Raw genomic sequence first — 19,316 nt, forward strand, 5'->3', positions numbered from 1 at the left:
ACCCTTCAGCACTTCTCCCTGTTCAATCACTTGAGTCAAGGTCTGTGATTTGCAGATGACATGTGCGTTTCTTGGCTGATGATTGCTGAAGCAGTTTACAAACCCTAAGGCACTTAAGGGGAAGGGGGTGGTGGTGGGAGAGCAGATTACAATCGAAAAGTAATGCTACCTTAAAGTTCTATTTTCATGCAAATGTGTAACTGCTTTCTCATTACCTTGATAGAAAGGAAGGTGGCTCAGTATTTCTATTGGTGTGAATTACCATATTCACGTTTTTGATGACCGAACAATTGGCTGATTTCTGTTGTTTGTCACTCCTACAACAGCAGAGTGCTTCGGAAACCCAGGTAGGGGGAAGGTGTTATTAAAAATACTCTCTCCACACCAGAAACTCCAAAAACCAAGATAAAATCTTAGGTTCCTTTCACTATAACAACACGTTACAAGGCTGTATCAAATGACATCCAGCTTCCTGAGCTTTAGAACAACAATGGCTGCATTTTGAATCACCTTTCATTTGAATTATCTACAAAATATGTAAATTACTGAATCTATGAGAAAAGTTATTTTTGGTGTCCCTTATTGAAATATTCACTCATTTAAAACTGACCATTTTAATGAAAAATAAGCCTTATTTGATTTTTAAGCAGACACGATGCATGTGTAAACATAATGTGATCTGAAACACATGATAATGAGGTTTCCATTAGAAGAATTACTGAGATCCTGTGTTCAGACACTGAGAAAAGCAAAACAGCTGTATCAAGCCTCCATTTCTAATCTTCAAAAACAAATTTATTGTGTCTCAATTTTGCTATACACTCTAACATCTACATATGGGCCCAGATTCCTAATCCTGTCACACTGTGAGGTTGCAGATTAAGAGAATGTATAAACAATGTCTCTGTCATTATGAATAAATATAGACTGCTAAATCAAGTGTGCACTTTATAACACAGAAACTCCTTATCATAAGCAGGTTTTGCACCAGGCATTGTTCAAATCCTCAAAAAAAAAAAAAAAATAAAACAGCAATGATCTTTGGTATTTTCTTCATTTATCTACTTTAAAGGAAGTTCTCCATAAGTAGACACTACCGTATACCTGTGTCAATAGCAGATATGAAGCAAAGAAAAGGAACTAACACAAAAGGAACACTTCACCGTATGTCAGACATTGTCTTAGATGCATAACATACATTATTCCTGTTGATAGAAAATCAATAAAAGAAGTATTCACTGAGATGTCACATTTCAGTGTTCTGTACTGAAATTATCTTACTTTGTTTCTGTGTATTTGTCTTCTTACCCATAACTTTAATATTGTTTTCTTAAAGCATTGTATTAGGTATGAGAATGTTTGTGAAGGAGTACCTGAAACCTTTACAAATTCCCAAGTTCATAAAACTTTTTCAAGGGAACAAAGAATAAAGTCATGGTATCTAGTTAAAGGACTCACTCCTGCCTCCAAGAGCAGGCAGTTCAGACTCATGCTTCAGCAAAATTACAAATTACTACATGTTATGGGCTTTCAGAGTCATTTAAGGACATTCAAAACTGTGAAGGTTAAATCTACAATTGCCAAAGGCTCATTGTACTACCCGTGTCAGCATGGTACTCAATTGTTATCCTAGGTGACAATCAAAATAGCTTCCATTTAAATTATCTACCACAAGCTTTTATGGGATTTCAAATTTCTAACTACTCTATATGTTGCTTTGCCTTTTGAGTTCCATTTGCTCAAATTCAATATAATATAAAGCCTAGATGTTATGATGCCTCCCCAGAGAAATTGGAGGAAAATCATTAGAGACAACAACATTGACAATGTATTGGAAAAAGTTGAGTTATGTCCCCTTTCAACTTTCCAAAACAAGAAAAAGGTCTAACTGCAGAAAACATGGTTGTGTTTTCTAAAGTGTCTAAATTATGAAATGTAAGTCAGTTGTATTGGTTTTGTTACTGGGTGAAAAATCACAAATTTTCCATCAACACAGACAATAAAAGCAAAGAAAACAATGACCATTTTGGGCTTCCTCTACCATCGATACCATGTCCACCTGGCTTGGGTCACATTTGCTTTCCTGCAGGAACTTGTGCGTTTATGTCAATGTTTGTTAAATTTAGAATCCCTCAGAGCACTGATTTTTAAAATTCTAAATTCTTTCAGTCTATGATTGTGTTCTATTTTTGGTAATAGTGATAACTGAAACATATTGACATAAAAATATTTCTTTTGGTACATTTGGAGATTAATTTCTTAGAGATGACCCCTTCAACAGCCTGTCTGTATTTCCTTCTCTTGTACAACTCTCCCCCTGCGCCCTCCCCAACCCCACATCTTCACCTTTTCCTTCCCATGGTTCTGAATTCCTAGGAGAGTCCTTGAAGCAGTCCTAGATGTTTCGGGCCTAAGGAAACCAACCAAGCACAATGGTTCAGGACCAATGACAGTGATTCTTGGGCCCTCACCAAAGCCTGATAATGTCAGTTGCTATATCAATGCTCAATATCTTGTATCCTGAAACTCAACAGCATACCCAGAGTAGAATGTCAAAATGGTACACATTTCCTGTTTATAAGGCCCAAGCTGAAGAGACTCTGATATACTTGCCCCAGTCATTTCATTTGCTCCTGTAACTGAAGCAGGACTGCTGCCTTTCCATGCTTGGTGGGGTAGTGGCTGAGATGCTCTGGAATGGGACAATTGGAGGCAGAATGGTTTAAAAGCAGAAATGCCCTCTGGGACAGAAATACCAACATGGGTCCCAAACACAGATCTGATCCTGGCAAGATTCCTTTGGGTGGGAGTTAAACCAAAACAAGCACTCATTGTCCATAAGAGTTAAAGTAAGCTGCTTCTAGTGGTGTTCAAAGTGCTCAGCCAAGTGGCCTGGGCTTTTGGGAACTGGAGGGTTCTCCTCTTCGTGTATTTTATGAATATATCATTTGTGATAAAAGTCAGAGTTCAAACTGGTCAGTTTTACATGAATGAGTTCGTGTGCCAAATTCCTAAATCCCACATGTCCTTTATTTTTCCTGAAAGAGTGAACAAGCTCAGAGAAGTAAAGAGGCTAACCCTGAGTGCAAAAGAGTTGAAAGATTACAAGTCCCAAGTACCTTGGCTTCCAAGGCCAGAGAAATAAGAAGTCTTCCAGACAGAATATCTTTGGCCTTTAGGAAAATAACTCTAGCAGGAGAACATGTGATTGTCCTCAGTAAAGATCCATGCCATATACCATAGCCATATATTAAGATAATGCATTTCACAATCTATCACATCTATAAAAGGAATTTTCACAGGCAAGAAAGACTAAGTAAATTATTACCTGGTTATATCTTTGGTTTGTATAAGTTCCTTTGAACATTATGCTTGTGAGCATGGACTCATTTGCATTACTAGTGTAACTAATTTATCTATTTTTAAGATGTACATACAGAAAATTAGATAAAAAATGTTCCTGGTTTCAAACTCCATTTTCCTCTGGAAATAATGAATCATGGAAGAGTTTACACAAGTTAAATAAATGTAACCAAATACTCTTATACTTCCTGAAACTGTGAACGATCTTGGTGATACTGAGGAAGCAATTACATCCTTAATTGGCATCAAATGATAGGCAATTAGTTTAATGGTAAATATTCATTCTCTCTGTTATCAAATCTATTATTTGCATTAGAAATGTGACATTTAGCCTTGTAGAAGGAACCCAATTTCATTTGTTTTTCTAAAGTATTTTAATTGAGAATTAAGGTCCATTTTTTCATGAAGATTTTAGAGGAGAATTTGGCTGTTTTGTTCAGATAACACCACAGCAGATGCCAAGTGTCACCTATCTTTAATGTTAAAGTCTCCTATAAACATAGTCTCAGTTGTTCAAATGCCATTTGAGTGAGATTTTTAAAAAGTAGGTTTAGTGACAAATTTGGTGCAGTCTATTAAAGTATTTAGTTATCAACTGCTGCATAAGCAACACCCTAAAACTTAGTCTCTTGAAGTCACCATTTACTATTTACTTATTGCTCATAGTTCTGTGAGTTGATGGGGCTCAGCTGGGTGGTTTTCACTTGGACTTTCTCATAGGTTTGTAGCAAGGGCTGGAGTTGTCTGAAGAACTGACTGAGTTGGATGTCTGAGACAGTGCTTCACCCCCATGTATGAGTTGGGCTGGATGGAACCGCTGAGCATCTCTCTCTTCCACATGGCTAACTTAGTTTTCCTCACAGCCTGGAAGTTTCAGAGCAGTTGGAGTCTTACATGGAAGCTGGCTTTCCCCAGAGCAAGCATTCCAAGAGAGTCAGGCAGAAGTTGTAAGGTGTCTTTTGACCTAGCCTTGGAGTCCATACAGCAGCACTTCAGCTGCATCCTACCAGTCAAAGCAGCCACATGCTAGCCCAGGGTTCAACTGGGTGGAGCAACAAGCTTCAACTGCCCATGGAGGACTGGCATGTACCATTAGAGAGGGGAGAAATTGTTGGTGGTCATCTTGAAGACTACCATAAAGAAGGTAAATAGTGTTAAAACCTATAATGTATCTATGTATCTATCAGCTTACTTCATTTCTCCATGTAGAACATGTAGATACAGAAACATACAGATATATTCATCAAAGCCAAGTGCTTGGGGAAACTTCTACAGTCTGCAAGTTTCCACAGAGGACAGGACATTTTTATTCCTCTGTCCATGAGGGGAAAATAAGGAAGGAAAGTCTTCAGCCTCTCAGCACAAATGCTTTCAGCCCTCCCCTTGGGAACATGGTGACTTACCTAAAGAATGTGTGAAGGACAAGTACAAATGGAGGACAGAATGGAAGAAGTAGTTGAGCTGGTGAAACTTGGCCTCTGTTGGTTTTTCTTTCAGGTTAGACTCTATCCAGGATGCACAAGTTCATTCTCTCCTTTAAAGGCAGCCTGCAGTCCTGCTCAGCCAAGGGCTGCAGGACAAGTCTGCCTAGTTCAGGCCTTGGGTGTTGGAAGTCCTTTGGGCCTCTACCTCTATGTAGTGTTCTTTAGTCCAAAGACCAGCTGACTCTGATATCTCATTTCTTTATTGTTCATACTTTGGGGGTCATTTGTGGTCCTCAGTTCCAAGAAGTGTAGGATTCTCAAACATTCATCCTTCTTGAAACACTTTCTGAAGATAAAATTTTGTTTGAAGAGCACTCTTTTTCTTCCTGCTACCATTTAGTGGGTGTTTATTTTATGTCAGGCACTGTTCAGTATTTTATATTTCTTAGCTGGTTTAGTTTTCACAGCAACTCTGTGTCATAGGTATTGTTTCCCCACTTTTCAGGTTCAAAATCTGAGGCCCTGTGTCACAGTGACTGTGTGGTTTTGAGCGCAGCTGGTTGACCTCTAAAACTTGTGCTCTTGATGACTATGCTACTTTGCATCATAAATCAGTTCCATACGTGATTTTATCCATGTACACTTTTAAGAATTGATGTTCTCATGTGATATTTTTGTTTCAGAAAGGTTTTTGGTAGCAAATAGTGATAATAATACTAAAACCATATTGAGCGCCTACCATATGTCAGGCACTGCTGTACATCTTTCCAAGGATGAACTCATTTAATCTTCACAGCACTCCTGTGAGTTAGGCACTATGATTTTGTTTTTACAAGGAAGGCAGCTGGGCCCTCCCTACTCATTGAAGGCTGTGCTGTAGGGTGCTGAGTAGAATGGTTTTTGGGACACTGAAAATTCTCTCGTACCACAGTGTTTTCTTTACTTGTTTGTTGATGTTTGATATTCCGTCACCAGAAAACACAGCATTGAAAGAAAGCTTAATAATTATACAGACATTGAGAGGAGGAGCATGGACTTAACACCTCTCTGCAGGTGTCAGGAATGCAGTCTCAAGAGCAGGTTCTGATGGGTGATAGGCAAGGTCTTTGAGGGGAGGAGATACCCCGAGAAATGGGCCATCACAAAGAGAGAGGAGAAAGTAAGACATGAATGAGGAGATGCTGATTTCCTCCATTCCAAATCTGCCCAGGGAAGACCCTTTTCTTATTACATTCTTACCCAGTAACTCACCCTTCCCATAGACTTCTTAGAAGCAGGACCTATTGAGAAAGTAGCCTATCTGAAAATATATTTCCTGCTGTTTTTCTCCTTCCAGAACTGGCTGAAGCTTACTTTTTGGTACTGTAGGGACCTAGCTTCTTCTTGCCTTCTTCCAGTGTGGTCTATTTAATCTCCTGTCGTGTGGGAAATTATGTTCAAAATCTCCGTGATCCTCTGTCCATAGTAAGTTATGCATGTAGTGACAAGTATATGCCACAAGGTCTTGAGATTATATTTGCAATGTGTTGCTGCCGACTGTTGATCAAGATAGGCTGGAAGAAAAACATTATTTTCAGGTGTGAAAAACCGTTACCTTTATCAAATAATTTTTCTTGCATTTTTCCCAAGATGTTGTAGCCTATTTAAACTTGGGAGGTTAAGTTTATAGCATTCATTATGACTGAAAATTTAGTTCACACAATCACGATGCTCTCTTTATTAGGTGTTACCATTAAACAACGTTAAAATAAACACAATGTGGCTGGTCTCTTGTAAGCTACATGGCATGTTTACTTCTTTGCCTGGTCTTTTAATTGCATTTATTCATCTTTCTGACTTCCAGTGCCAGGCATGCCCCCCTCCCCCCGCCCAATATTTGTTATTTTGGTGTGTGTGGTTTACATTTTAGATTGTCCAATGACTGTCCTTGATGGAAGGGCTTCTTATTTCAACTGTTTGAAATGTGTTGTGGTTTGAATTACTGGCTGACAATTTGCCACAATTCTAGCTCTTGTCTTTGTAAATGGAGGATGGTAAAAAACTCACTTAATAAAAAATCCGGTGACAGTGGATGTGCAAGATCACAGAAATACCAAAGCATACCTCTCAGCTTTTGTAAGTTGTGCAGAGGGTCATGAAAATGATTGGAAGCAACATATCCAAAACAAAGAAGCCAACCGTGGGATGAAAGACCTTTGCCATGTCATTTAAAAGCATTGAAAAAGGTAACCTTGTTCCTCACTCATGTTGTTCAAGAAATCGGGCAGACTGACTGAATCATCCAGACCCAGTTTCGGGGGAAGTGGCAAACACTGAGAGAGGCACACTTGATATCTTTAAGAATTTTTGTTTGAAAAATATAAAAGCAATATTGTGGACAAATTTGACGTGGGAAATTACACATAACCCCACCACCTTAACACTGATTTTGGCACAAATTCATCTCTGCCTAGATCTGTGTTTTCTTCCATAGATACAGTCGTAAAATGTAGTCCATACTCTAAGCTTTTATCCTTTAAAAATGTCCAATAGGGGACACTTTGTTCCATGTTTTTACATAGCCATCTGCATGAAAATTTGTTTAATAAGTTTCATATTATTGCTTTCACAGGAAGAAACATGTACATGTGCCTTGCTTGTTTTTTGCTGTTGAATAATACCCTCAGAATGAATTTTCACAGGTGAGCTTATTGCTTCAAAAAGGTATGAACATTTTAGTGGTCCTTAATAACTTGCTGTACTGCTTTCCAAAGAGGTTGCCACTTCAACCATATGAGAGTAGTAATTTAATTTCAATCTAACAGTGCTGCCACCATTGTTATTATATTTTCCATTGTAATGGAAACCTTTAAAGATTTAAACCAAACTAGATTGTCTTTGAGGAGCTGCTGCTGAATCAACCAAAATGGTGGCATTTTTGTTCTTGGGTGGAAATGAGCTAAGGAGGAAGAACCAGCTGAAAAGACCACTAGACAATTTGTGCTCACTGGATCCACCAGGTGAGAGTCTTATCAGAGTGGCTTATGACATTTTCTGACAAGGGGAAAACCATACAAGTGCTACTTCAGGCCTCAGGCCGGGAAGACAGGCACAGCCTTGTCCGTGTCAAGGAAGAACATGGGTAGCAGGAGACCTAAGAGTGAATGAAAATTGAATTATCTTTACTTCTAGGACTTGTCTATTGAGAAACAGCAGTGCTGGCAACCATTTACTACCAACAAGAGGCAGTTCCAAGAGAAAAATATAAAATATGCTCTGCTCAACCCCACGAAACTCAGAGTGTCTCACAATGGCCAATTTATTATTTTTACCCTGTCCAGTGACACAGAAGGATGCATCAGGGAGCTGCTAGCTTCTGTGATGAATAACTAAGTCAGGCTGCAACATGTGAAATAATTCAGCTGACCAGGATTTATAACACTAGCTGGATTTTTTGCTTTCTTTGGGGTTCATGAAGCGTGGTGTTGTGAGATACCACAGGAGTCCTGTGATGAAGTTACATACCTATTTCTCTTCCTTAGTTTTATTTTTTGGTATTTTCATATTATTTTATTGCCTAGTTCAGATGTCTTTCTAAGCAGGGTCTAGTCTCCTAGGGGACTCGTCTCTTCTGGCTTTGAAAATTAGAACCACTGGAAGATCAGACTCTTAAATACTGTGTTTTTATACTTCCTTCTTCACATACCTAGTCCCAGATGGGTTTGACTGCCTGGTGCTGTGTGGACTGTGTTGGGCTGCAATTTATTTTGCTCAATTATTTAGGTGCACTTGCCCAAATGAGAGGGGTGGCAATGCAGCAGCAGGATTACAATTCAGCACAGCTCATTGCCCAGGTCATATGTCAGGTCATAGGATGGCTGGCTAGATTTGCAAAAGGGGCTTCCATCCGCTGCCATTGGAAAACATGTCTTTCAGCGGGGGCTACCTGTGGCAGGACACTTTTCCTTCCAGGTGAGCTTCAGGCACAATTGCATGGCACTGAGGAGAGTGTGAATCTTTGTGCTCCGGTTGCCTCAGAGGACCAGGACACTGGGCAATGGCATATCCTAACATTTGTGCACTGCATAGGTGTTATAGCTGGAAGGGGCCCAAGAAGGCCACCTGGTCAAATTCCCACCTTCTTATTCTCATTTTTTAAAAAAACCCAATGATTTTCAATATCCCTTCTTTGTGCTGTCATTCACACATTGTGTTAAAAGCCATCTTTTCCTAAGTTACTCTGTGGCCCTTCTAATTCCTGTTTGAACCTGGAAATTTGAATGAGATCCTTCAAGCAATTAGAAAAGAAGGAAAACACTTGCAAAAGTGGAATTTGGAGGGTGTGTGTGTGTGCGTGTGTGTGTGTGTTCTGTTGACAAACCTTCTTTGACTTCTTAACGTCACTGAATCAAGTCCCAATGCCTTGAGAGGTTACTGCTTAACCACAGGTTAAATGTTTTAGTATTCACTGATTGGGAGAAAGAAGCATGAGCAACTAATGCAAGATCCTTGAATGCTGAGGGCATTAGTGGTTCCATAAAATGTAAATGCATTCTTAATTATCTCAAGTCAGTGCATGCCCAAGTAGTTCTTTTACAAGAAAAACACAGCTTACTGATAATGAGCACAAAAATTACTAAGATTGGTGGAGCAAATCTCTTAAACCTCTTTTCTGATTTTTCCCTTTTCCAAATTTTGATGTGACTTTGCTAATTTTCATGTGTATCCCTTTACAGATTCAATAGATAAAAGTAGAGCATCACTAGGGATTTACGGGGTTGGAATTTTAGTGGTTTCTATCCTGGGGACTAGCTCTCAAGTTTATTATTATTATCAACATCATGACTCACTGTATGAGATTCATGAAGTTTATGGGGTCTTAAGAAACCCTCGTTATACTAATAGTTGCAGAGTAATTTTATTTTTAAATGTACATTTTATCTGTTACCTCATTCTATGGCTACAGCATCCCCATGGGGCTGGTATGTTATTGACATTTTTCAATGGGAAAACAGAAATACCGCTGGACAAACGACTTATGCCCCATGGCCTTCAGCCATGGGCTCTCTCTTTCACAATGCCACCCTTATTTTTTCAACGCAGTAATGGAAGTGATTTGAAAGCTGCATTCTCAGTCTATTGGAAAGTGGTTCAGCAGAGGTGCTTCTTTGCCATTCTCATTCTTTAATGTCACCTCATTACGGAAACCATAATGACACCAAAATCTCATTATGGAAACATCGAATGTGGATTTGACTAATCTGCTGACAACATCCAGCCACGTGTCAGAAAATACTCAAGCTGATTCCTCTGATAGGGAGCACTTGTTGATGGCAAATGAGGTTTCAGTGAAGGTCCCTTCCAGCCCCCATGCTCTGAGGCAAGGCTGGCCAATGATCCTCACTGACACTGGGGATGTGTGTAGAATTAAGAGCATTATCTGTGAGGCCTGGGATGAGAAGATGCACCAAGTGCTGAAGGGCAGTGTTCCTGGCCATCGACAATGCAGTCTGTTCTTGAAGGTTTAGGGCCCAAACCCTGCTGCGGTCATGTTGACCCCAAGTGGCTGCAATTTCAGCAGGAGGGAAAAACAGTCACCCATGTGCTTCTTGACCATCTTCAGCAGGGTTGTCTGCTGAGCTTCCTGACACAAGCCATTGGGCAAAGTGCCCATCCGCAGACTTTGCCTGGAGTTCAGAGCAAAGTTAAGAAGACTGAAACCTAGGGCAGTCCTTCATGACTGACAGCTGGAGGAGGCCCAGGACAGAAGCATCTTTGTATTGAGCCCCTCTGCAATCCTCTCCCTCACAGCACATTGTACTCGGGCCTCATTACTTGCCCTTTTCCTCCTCTCCAGCTGCCACCAGCAGAACATGTATTCCCTCCCACTTTCCCCTGAGTGACACACTAGCTCCAGTGCAGAGTGGATGCCTGGGCTGGCTTCAGAAGTGTGAGACCTATGCAGTCACAGAGGGCCCTGAGCTCAGAAGGGCCCTGCCCTTGGCTTAGTGCTCTGCTGTCTCATCTTGAAATTCTTAATAACTTTTGAACAAGAGGCCTCACATTTCCATTTTGCACTTGGACCCATAGATTATGTAGCCTGTCTTGCCAACATCTCTGGGTTTCCTGGCATCCAAGTTAGGACAGTGGGGAGGAAGCTTAGAGGTCATTGTTTGCTCTGATCCTCAAAATTTACAAAGAAGGACATGCGTGGGTGATTGTCCTGAAGTAACCCAGGAAGCTGTAGGCAGGCAGAAGTGGGGGCCAGCTCTCTTCACGGCTAGCTGGGTGCTCCTTCTTTTGTGCTACGATCTGAAAACCGAGTGCAGAAACCACGTCTGCCTCACGGCTGGGCACGGCAGCTGTAGTGCCTCTCTCATATGCCTTTGCTCTTCCTTTGCTTTATCTCTAAGGACAGGAAGGAAGAGTGATGCCAACCCTTTTCCCTACCAGTGTTTTGTATCGCCTATATGAGCACCCCTCCAAAGCTTGGTCTGATAATGGAGACTTCAGCCTAAGCGTTTCAACCATGGCATTAAAACAAACTTTTGTCTCAATCAAAGGAAAGGAATGCCACAAAAGATTATTATTTAATACCAATAATTAAATTAGTGATGCTTGTGAATGACTTATACTCACACTTGCACAACTATACACATGAGAATAATTGAGTTTCTGAGAATATTATTCTCATTCACTAGGACTGTGTTATGCTTTCTGGTGTGGGGACTGTGGCTAATACTGAGTATGCCCTAGGGAGAGTGTCCCACGTGTCATGTCATCTGTCATGTGAAGAAGGGTGGTTGAGAACTAAAGGTATATCAGGCATTTACTCCTCCAGATTCTCCAAGATTTACATTAAGCCAGATCAGAAAAAAAGCCACCAATTTGGGGTACATCACTCCAAGCCCTAAAGTTGAATTTTTTTATGTAGAATTGTAATTTCACAGTATGTCCAGATTACTTACTGAGAGCTGAGTCAAGACACCTATTGCACCAGAAAATCATGTTTGCACTTTGGGTAACATTGCTATCAAAGATCTTGGACATTATGCCATGCAAGGACCTTTATATTAGGGTTCTTGTGGCAAAGTCCTCCCAAAGTTGAGAGGTATGGTGGAGTTTGTTTCTCCTGGTGACAGGATAGACAGTGGGAACAGTTTAACCTCTTGCATTTCCTTCCTCGATGGGTTTGGTTGCTAAGAAGCAAGGATGCTCAGAACTAGGTTTTCTTGTTTTCAACTTCTCACTCTATTTATAATTTAATAAATGTTTTCCTTTAATTCTCTCTTTTAATAACTTTAAAAGATACAGAGATATGCAAAGAAGAATACAAACAGCTACATTCCTAGTTCTCACAATTAACATCCTTTAACATTTTACTGTTTTCGGCCACTATTTTTAAAGAAATAAAGCATCACCACTTAACTACTGTCCCACCACCCCAGTCCCACTCTCCTTCAATGTCCCCTGGGCCAATCACTAAGATGAATTTTGGAGTCCTTTTTCTATACTTCGACATACAGGCATGTGCATTTATAAAAAAGTACTTCTGTGTCATTTAAACTTTTATGTAAATGGTATACCATACATAGAGCTATGCTTTATTATTTTTTTGAGATCTACTCATGTTGATGCATATAGATATGGCTCATTTCTTTCAGATGCTATATATCTATAATCTATCATATAAATATACCATATTTTATTTATTTATCTCTCCAATTAGGTACATTTAGGTTATTTCTGATTTTTTCCTCTTTCTAAGCAATGGTACTGTGAATATTTTTTACATGTTCTTTTTTTGCTCATATGCAAGGATTTCCCCAGGGTGTAACATAGTCCTGTGTACCATAGGAGTTTCTCTGGAGCACAGAGCCAATAGCAAAGGAGTTTCTGAGTTACTGCCGCTCTTTTCTACATATGTCTTTTATTCCATGTTAATAGATTTTACCTCTCTGGTATCTCTGAATTTTTTATAAGCCTCTTCACATCCATTTTAGAATTAAGTTTGTCAAAATGAAAAGAATTAGATAGGTTATTAAAGCTTTTAAAGATCCAGGAAATATACATGGCATGAAGAATTAAAACAAAAGTGTCCATCATTGTCTACTTTCTGCAGGGTCAGTGCGCAGTTGCTCCAGAAAGAGAAAATGCTTCATTCTTGGCCAAAGCTTATTATCTGGAAGGAAGGCCAAAAGGAAAAAAAACAACAAAAAAACCCAAAATAAGTTCCAAACAGAAAATTTTACCTTTAAAATGTCGAAAGAGATAGAAGTTATCAAGAGCACCATGGCCAGCAGCTCTTTCTTTTTCTTCAGATTCTTTTATCTGGATTTTCTCAAATGTGGTGGAAAGGCTGTGGGACTGCCAATAGGAGCGCGTTTTATCAAGCGCTGGACCAGTGAGCTGGCATACACTCTCCTCCAGCCCCCTCCTCACCAGAAGGGCTTTGGGCTCACTCCTGTTGTCTCTTGTCCTCCCCTTTTCCAGGATGTGAAAGAGCATTCCCATAGCCTCACCCTGTCCCCAGCAGCCAGAACAAGGGCTTGACTAGGCCTTTGATTACATAAATGGGAAGACTCCAACTCAACTGGATTAAACCATAAGGAACATTTATTATTTCACAGAAGTTTCAAGGCAGGAACACCCCAGAGTTGCTTATTTACTGGCCCAGTGGCATCAGCAACACCCATGTTCTTTCCAGCGTTTTGTTCTGCCGTTTTCTGTGTGTTTCCTTTTACACTTCAGACTACCTCCCCTTGTGACTAGAAGATGCCTGAGGCCTACAGGCATCGTATCCAAGCATGGTAATGTCCAGCAAAAGAAAGGGGGCTATTTATTTCATATATTTTTTCAATTAGAGAGGGAAAACTTTCTTAGATGTCCACCAGCAATGCTCCCCTTAACTCCTGGTGATCAGAACTACATCACGGGTCTATGCCAATGGCTCATTGGTGAGAGGAATAAGATTGTAATATTTGCAAATATGTGGAGATTTGATTTCTTGTTTATTGTTATGACTGGAGAAGGACTTACTGAGTGAGGTTCGGAGATGCTAAACCAGCTTGAATTTATGGAGCAGTCCCACACAACAGAGTGTTCCCACCCATATTCGGAATGGCTTAGACTAATCATGATTTATCTCCTGGGGATAAGCATAGGGCAGAAACCTAATTCTCCTGAAGCATGTTGCCTTCTAGAGGAGGGTGACTTCCTTTACAAACTGGGTTATCTGTTGTAAAGGAAGAGAGGAAATCAACCTTTCCTCTGAGACTCCACTCTGCAGAGTGGGCGCCTGCAGCCCTAGAAAGAAGTTAGAGGCTTGTACAGAGAGTCACTAGAGGGTGAGCATCTGGCTCCCCTCTGTTCTCCTGAAACCAGGGAAAAGTAGACACCACCCAAACTCAGTCACAATCCTCTTAACCTGAATGCAGGCAACCATACCTGTGATATTGTGATATAATAACAAATATATGTTTTGGTCTTTGTTCCTGGTTCCTGATCAAATTTCCTAAAATCTGTAATTTCTTAAATGATAAAAGTTCTAAGAGCATCTTTTGCCCCAATATGTAGTTTTTGACCTCAGTTCCTGACACAGAGCTCTTAAATTCCTTGGAATTTCCTTGATGACAGGAGTATCTTCTGTTTTAATGAGGTGTCTCTTAGTGTGATCCTTGGTAGTCTCAGAATGGGTTCTGGTCACCAGCAGGATCAAACCATGACTAGAAGCTTGGAACTCAGTCATCCCCCAATCCTTTGGGAAGGGGAGAGGGACTTGGGATTGAATTAATGATCAGTTAATTATAACTATATGATGAAGCCTTCATAAAAATCTCTGAACACTGGGATTTATAGTTTCCAAGTTGCTGAACACATCCGTGTACCAGAAGGGAGGCTCACACAAATTTCTTGAGAACAGAAGCTCCTGCACTCAGGACCTTCCTACACTCAAGACTTCACTCTTCAGGGGTGCCCAGCCTGTGGCCTGTGGGCAGCATGGGGCCAGATGGCTATGAATGCGGTCCAATACAAAATCGTAATTTACTTAAAACATTATGAGATTTTTTTATTACATGTTGCAATGTATTTAATGTGTGGCTCAAGACAACTCTTCTTTTTCCAGTGTAGCCCAGAGACACCAAAAGGTTGGACACCTCTCCCTATGTATTTCTTCATTTGGCTGTTTGTCTGTATTCTTTATCATACCCTTTATTACATAATAAACCAGTAAACACAAGTGTTTCTTTGAGTTCTGTGAGTTGTTCTGGCAAATCATCAAACCTGAGGTGGAGTCACAGAAACCCTGACTTGTAACTGGTTGGTCAGGAGTAGATGCCAACCTGGGACTTGTGATTGACATCTGAAGTGAGGCAGTCTTGTGGGACTGAGCCCTTAACCTGTGGGATCTGACTCTAATGCTATGTAGGTATCAGAATTGGATTGGATTGTGGAACACCCAGCTGGTGTTGGAGAATTGTTAAATTGTGGGGGAAACCCCCTCTTTTGGAGTACAGAAATATTCATTGAAAACAGGAGTGTTTCACCTCGTAACTCTCTAAAAGGCTTTGGGTAAATGCTGACATTTGCCTCTTCTCTGTGTTGTAGAAGCATTAGCATGGCTGTGCTTTTCTGGCATCATAGCACTGGAGTGGATGGAAGTCATCTAGAGCCGAGACACTGTTCATACCTTGCAGTCCCACAAACACAAGTTTGAGTTCCAGGGTTCAGGCACATAGCTAAGACAGTAGAGCAAGCCCTTCAGTGTTGATGATGTTCAGATCCTTGATGGCAAAAGTCTTACATATGAGGCATTAGATATTTTTAGTAGTAAGTATGTGGATTCCACAAATTAAGTAATTCTTTTTTTAAAAAATTAAAAAAAATGTATTTACTTATTTTTAGAGAGAGGGGAAGGGAGGGAGAAAGAGAGGGAGAGAAACATCAATGTGTGGTTGCCTCTTATGTGGCCCCCACTGGGGACCTGGCCTGCAACCCAGGCATGTGCCCTGACTGGGAATCAAACTGGTGACCCTTTGGTTCACAGCCTGTGCTCAATCCACTGAGCTACACCAGCCAGGGCTTAAGTAATTCTTTAATACATAACCTGAGTCTGCCTTAAGGAATGTTTATAATCTTGATATAAATGCTGAGACTGTCTTTTTAGCAAATAAAATTTATACCTGTGTAATTGTCAGCCCAGTTACAAGGATGTACTCTAGAAAATTCATTTATTCATTTATTCGACAGGTGTTTATTGAGCACCTACACACTCATTGTGCCAGGGGTTGTTCATCTTTTCATTATATGACCAGGGAAACAGTGGTGGCATTGACAGGACAGTGCAGCTGAGAGGAAGAGCTGAGCTGACTTTGACTGTTAACTCTCAGATGACATTGTAGTAAAAAAAATTTCTGTATCTACAGCACCTCACAAATTCCCAGAGAAAAGTACGAAGGTTGAATAAAAAGTGAGTGGCTCACATAGGTAATGTATAGAAGGGCCTGAGACTGGAGTGTGGAGTCAAATGGGGTGCAGAGAACTAGGGAGACAAGAGAAAAGATGAACCCCTCAGGGTGGAGGATGGAGTGGAATCAACGGTGGAGGAGGGGTTTGATATTAGGAGGGCAGAACTGGCCAGGTTTAAGTGTCAAATTGCTACAGGACAGGCTTAGTAGCAATTTTCATGTTAGTCTTGATTTGGGAAAAGAAGATAGGGTACACAATCTATAACTGAGTGTGCAGAACAGAATTTTAACCTTTATTACTCAGTGAACATAGTCCTAGGAATTCCCTTCTCTGAGAGAATCACAAAGAGCAGGCGGTGTCATTTGGGTAAATAGCCGGACTGACATCAGAAGTCAGCCCTGTACCTGCAGCTTCAGATAGCTGTTACATAAAACATCTGAGACTCTGAGTCAGATGCTCCCCATAGTGGCATCACCATTATCAATGCTCTCACCATCGTTTCCTGAACCTTCAGGACTATGATAGGAAGTCCGACACATGGATGTCTAGCTAATGTTCCTTGGCTACAACATCTCCGAAGAGTAACATAGACAAAGTGTTATCCAAAAATAAGCACGCATAAGGCCACACAGCAAGTCACCTTCCTGGAGTTGGGAAGTCTACGAAAAGCAGCAAAATAGCTTTCCGAAAAGCTTTGAAACTTCAAGTACTCTCAGGATTCCTACTGCCATGTTAATGCTATTATCCAAATTCTTTTTCCTAAACATAACTGAGTTTCTAAGCCATTTTTGAAAGTAACTGTAGCTACATAAAATCATGGTTATAGAAAAATGCAATCTGTTGATCTCTTCATGGTGGAGTCTATATATCATTTACACTTCACTTCTCTGTGGGTAGAAAAGCTTTTTTCATGGTTTATTTAGCAGGGAGTCATTTTGATCAGCAAGATGAGTAATACTTTACAGCTGTGTGCAATTACTGCCTCTACTCTGCCAGGAGTTTTAACTATTATACAAACTGAAATACCAAATGAGTTGAGGCAAGATGGGGAGAAGAGAAATGCATATTTCTTAGGTTCATTCATGTCGTGAGAAATTATCCATCACTTTTTTTTTTCAATTCTATGTTTCTAAATTCAAAGTCACATCTCAGGGTAATTACTAATTATCTTTCTAATTTCAAAGTTTTCTGTTTTTTATCAATTAAGGGAAGTACAACTCATAACATTAGGTTTCCTGTGACCACTGGGAAGTCACCATAGCTTAACTGCCACATGTGTAAGCCAGTTAGGCTAGGAAAGAGAATTCGGGCCTTAATCTGCATATCTGTCTCTTCAAAATGCCCATTGTGAAAGTAGTGAAAGTACAATAATCAAAATATTTCAATTACAGAAAACAAAATGACAAATATTTTTCCCTTCTTATCAGCATAAACTCAATTCAACAAATCCACATCATGGGAATTTAAGAGCCCTTTGTGGGTTGTTAGATTGGTATAACCAATTTGTGGACAGTAAGAGCTGGGAGCTAGAGAAGGACAGACCTAGGTTCAAATCCTGACTCTCTCAATTTCCATCTGTGTGACTTTAGGTAAGTTGCTTACTGTGCAAAATGTGAATAATAATGATATACTTTACTTCATGTAGTAATTGTGAGAATTAGAGGAGATAATCTAAAGTGCTTAGCACAGTGCCTGGAACACATTAAAGTCCTCCATATAGGTAACAAAGATTTTTCTGGAAATAATTTTTCATGACCTCAAGGTCCAGGGATCATGCACCTAACAAAGATATGCCTCCTTCTTAAACCTGCTAATGTGGACACACGTAAACTACCCCCCCCCCCCAACACACACAAATTTAGATGAAAAAACAAGCTCAGGGGAAAAAGTCTTGGGATTAGTTTCAATTGTTTCTGATTGGGTCACGTGCCCATGGCTGAACCACAGGGATGCTGCTCTCTGATTGGCTAGGCCTGGGTTATGTATCCTGGGGCAGAGGAAAAATCAGCTTACTTGATCCACATCAGCTGAGCTCAGCTGTATCATCCAGCAAAATATGGTTACTGTTTCCAGAAAAAAGAAGATGGAATAAGAATGAATGAAAATATCAGATCTGCACTACAGGCCTTTCTCTTCCTAGGCAATTGACCAGAGGGTCCATGGGATAAACTGATGCAGATTGCAAAGATTTATGGAAAAATGTCATGCCTATTCAAATCACTCTATTCAAACTGACTGAAATTTTAAAACTTTGATTATATCCAAAAGCCAGCATTTCAGTGAAAGGGTAATACAATGTATTATTAATACATGTTAATAATTAATAACTACTCTTAGGGATACCCTGCTCTTCGCTTAGCAGAAGATGTTAGATGATAGATGAGCAATTGATCAAAAGGTCAGGGAGTTCGCATGCATTCCTGTGATGTAACAAGCACTGGAGAACTGCTGTGGGTTTCTCAGGAATTTTCTGTAGGTATCAATAAAGTGAGATTTTGGTTCCCAAACATTGACCTGAGTTTTAGTTTGGTGAACTTTGTATTTTCCATTCATATTTAGCTTCCAGTAGTTTCAAATGGAGGTTAATGCAAGGAGATGACCCAAAGGATAAGAATGAGAAAGATAATTTTTTTACCACACACACTGTGATATACATGCAATACAAATACAAGAATATAAAAAATGATAAATGTAAAATTCCATTAACTTATGAGGCTAAAGGAAGGACATGTAAAGAGATCAGGATCTGATTTCCAATTTAACTTGCTCTTCCATGGATATCCCAGGGAATTGAAACAAAAACTCAGATTCAGACCCCACCAACATGAGTACCTGCTACCTGTCAGGCACTATGCCAGTGCTTTCCCAGGCGTGGGCCCATTTCATCCTCACAAGTGTTCTGGGAGATGGCTGACGTTCTCTCTCTCCACTGAACATGAGGAAATTGAGGTCGAGATCACAGAACTTCTCCGTGGCAGACCTGAGAAGTGGATCCAGGTCTTCTAACTCCAACTCTCTCCACTATATCCCTCTCTTTTTGAGACAAAATATACATTTGATTCAGGTGGATTTTTTTAGTTA

This window comes from Phyllostomus discolor, chromosome 5 (assembly GCF_004126475.2).
Source record: "Phyllostomus discolor isolate MPI-MPIP mPhyDis1 chromosome 5, mPhyDis1.pri.v3, whole genome shotgun sequence".
NCBI lineage: Eukaryota > Metazoa > Chordata > Mammalia > Chiroptera > Phyllostomidae > Phyllostomus > Phyllostomus discolor.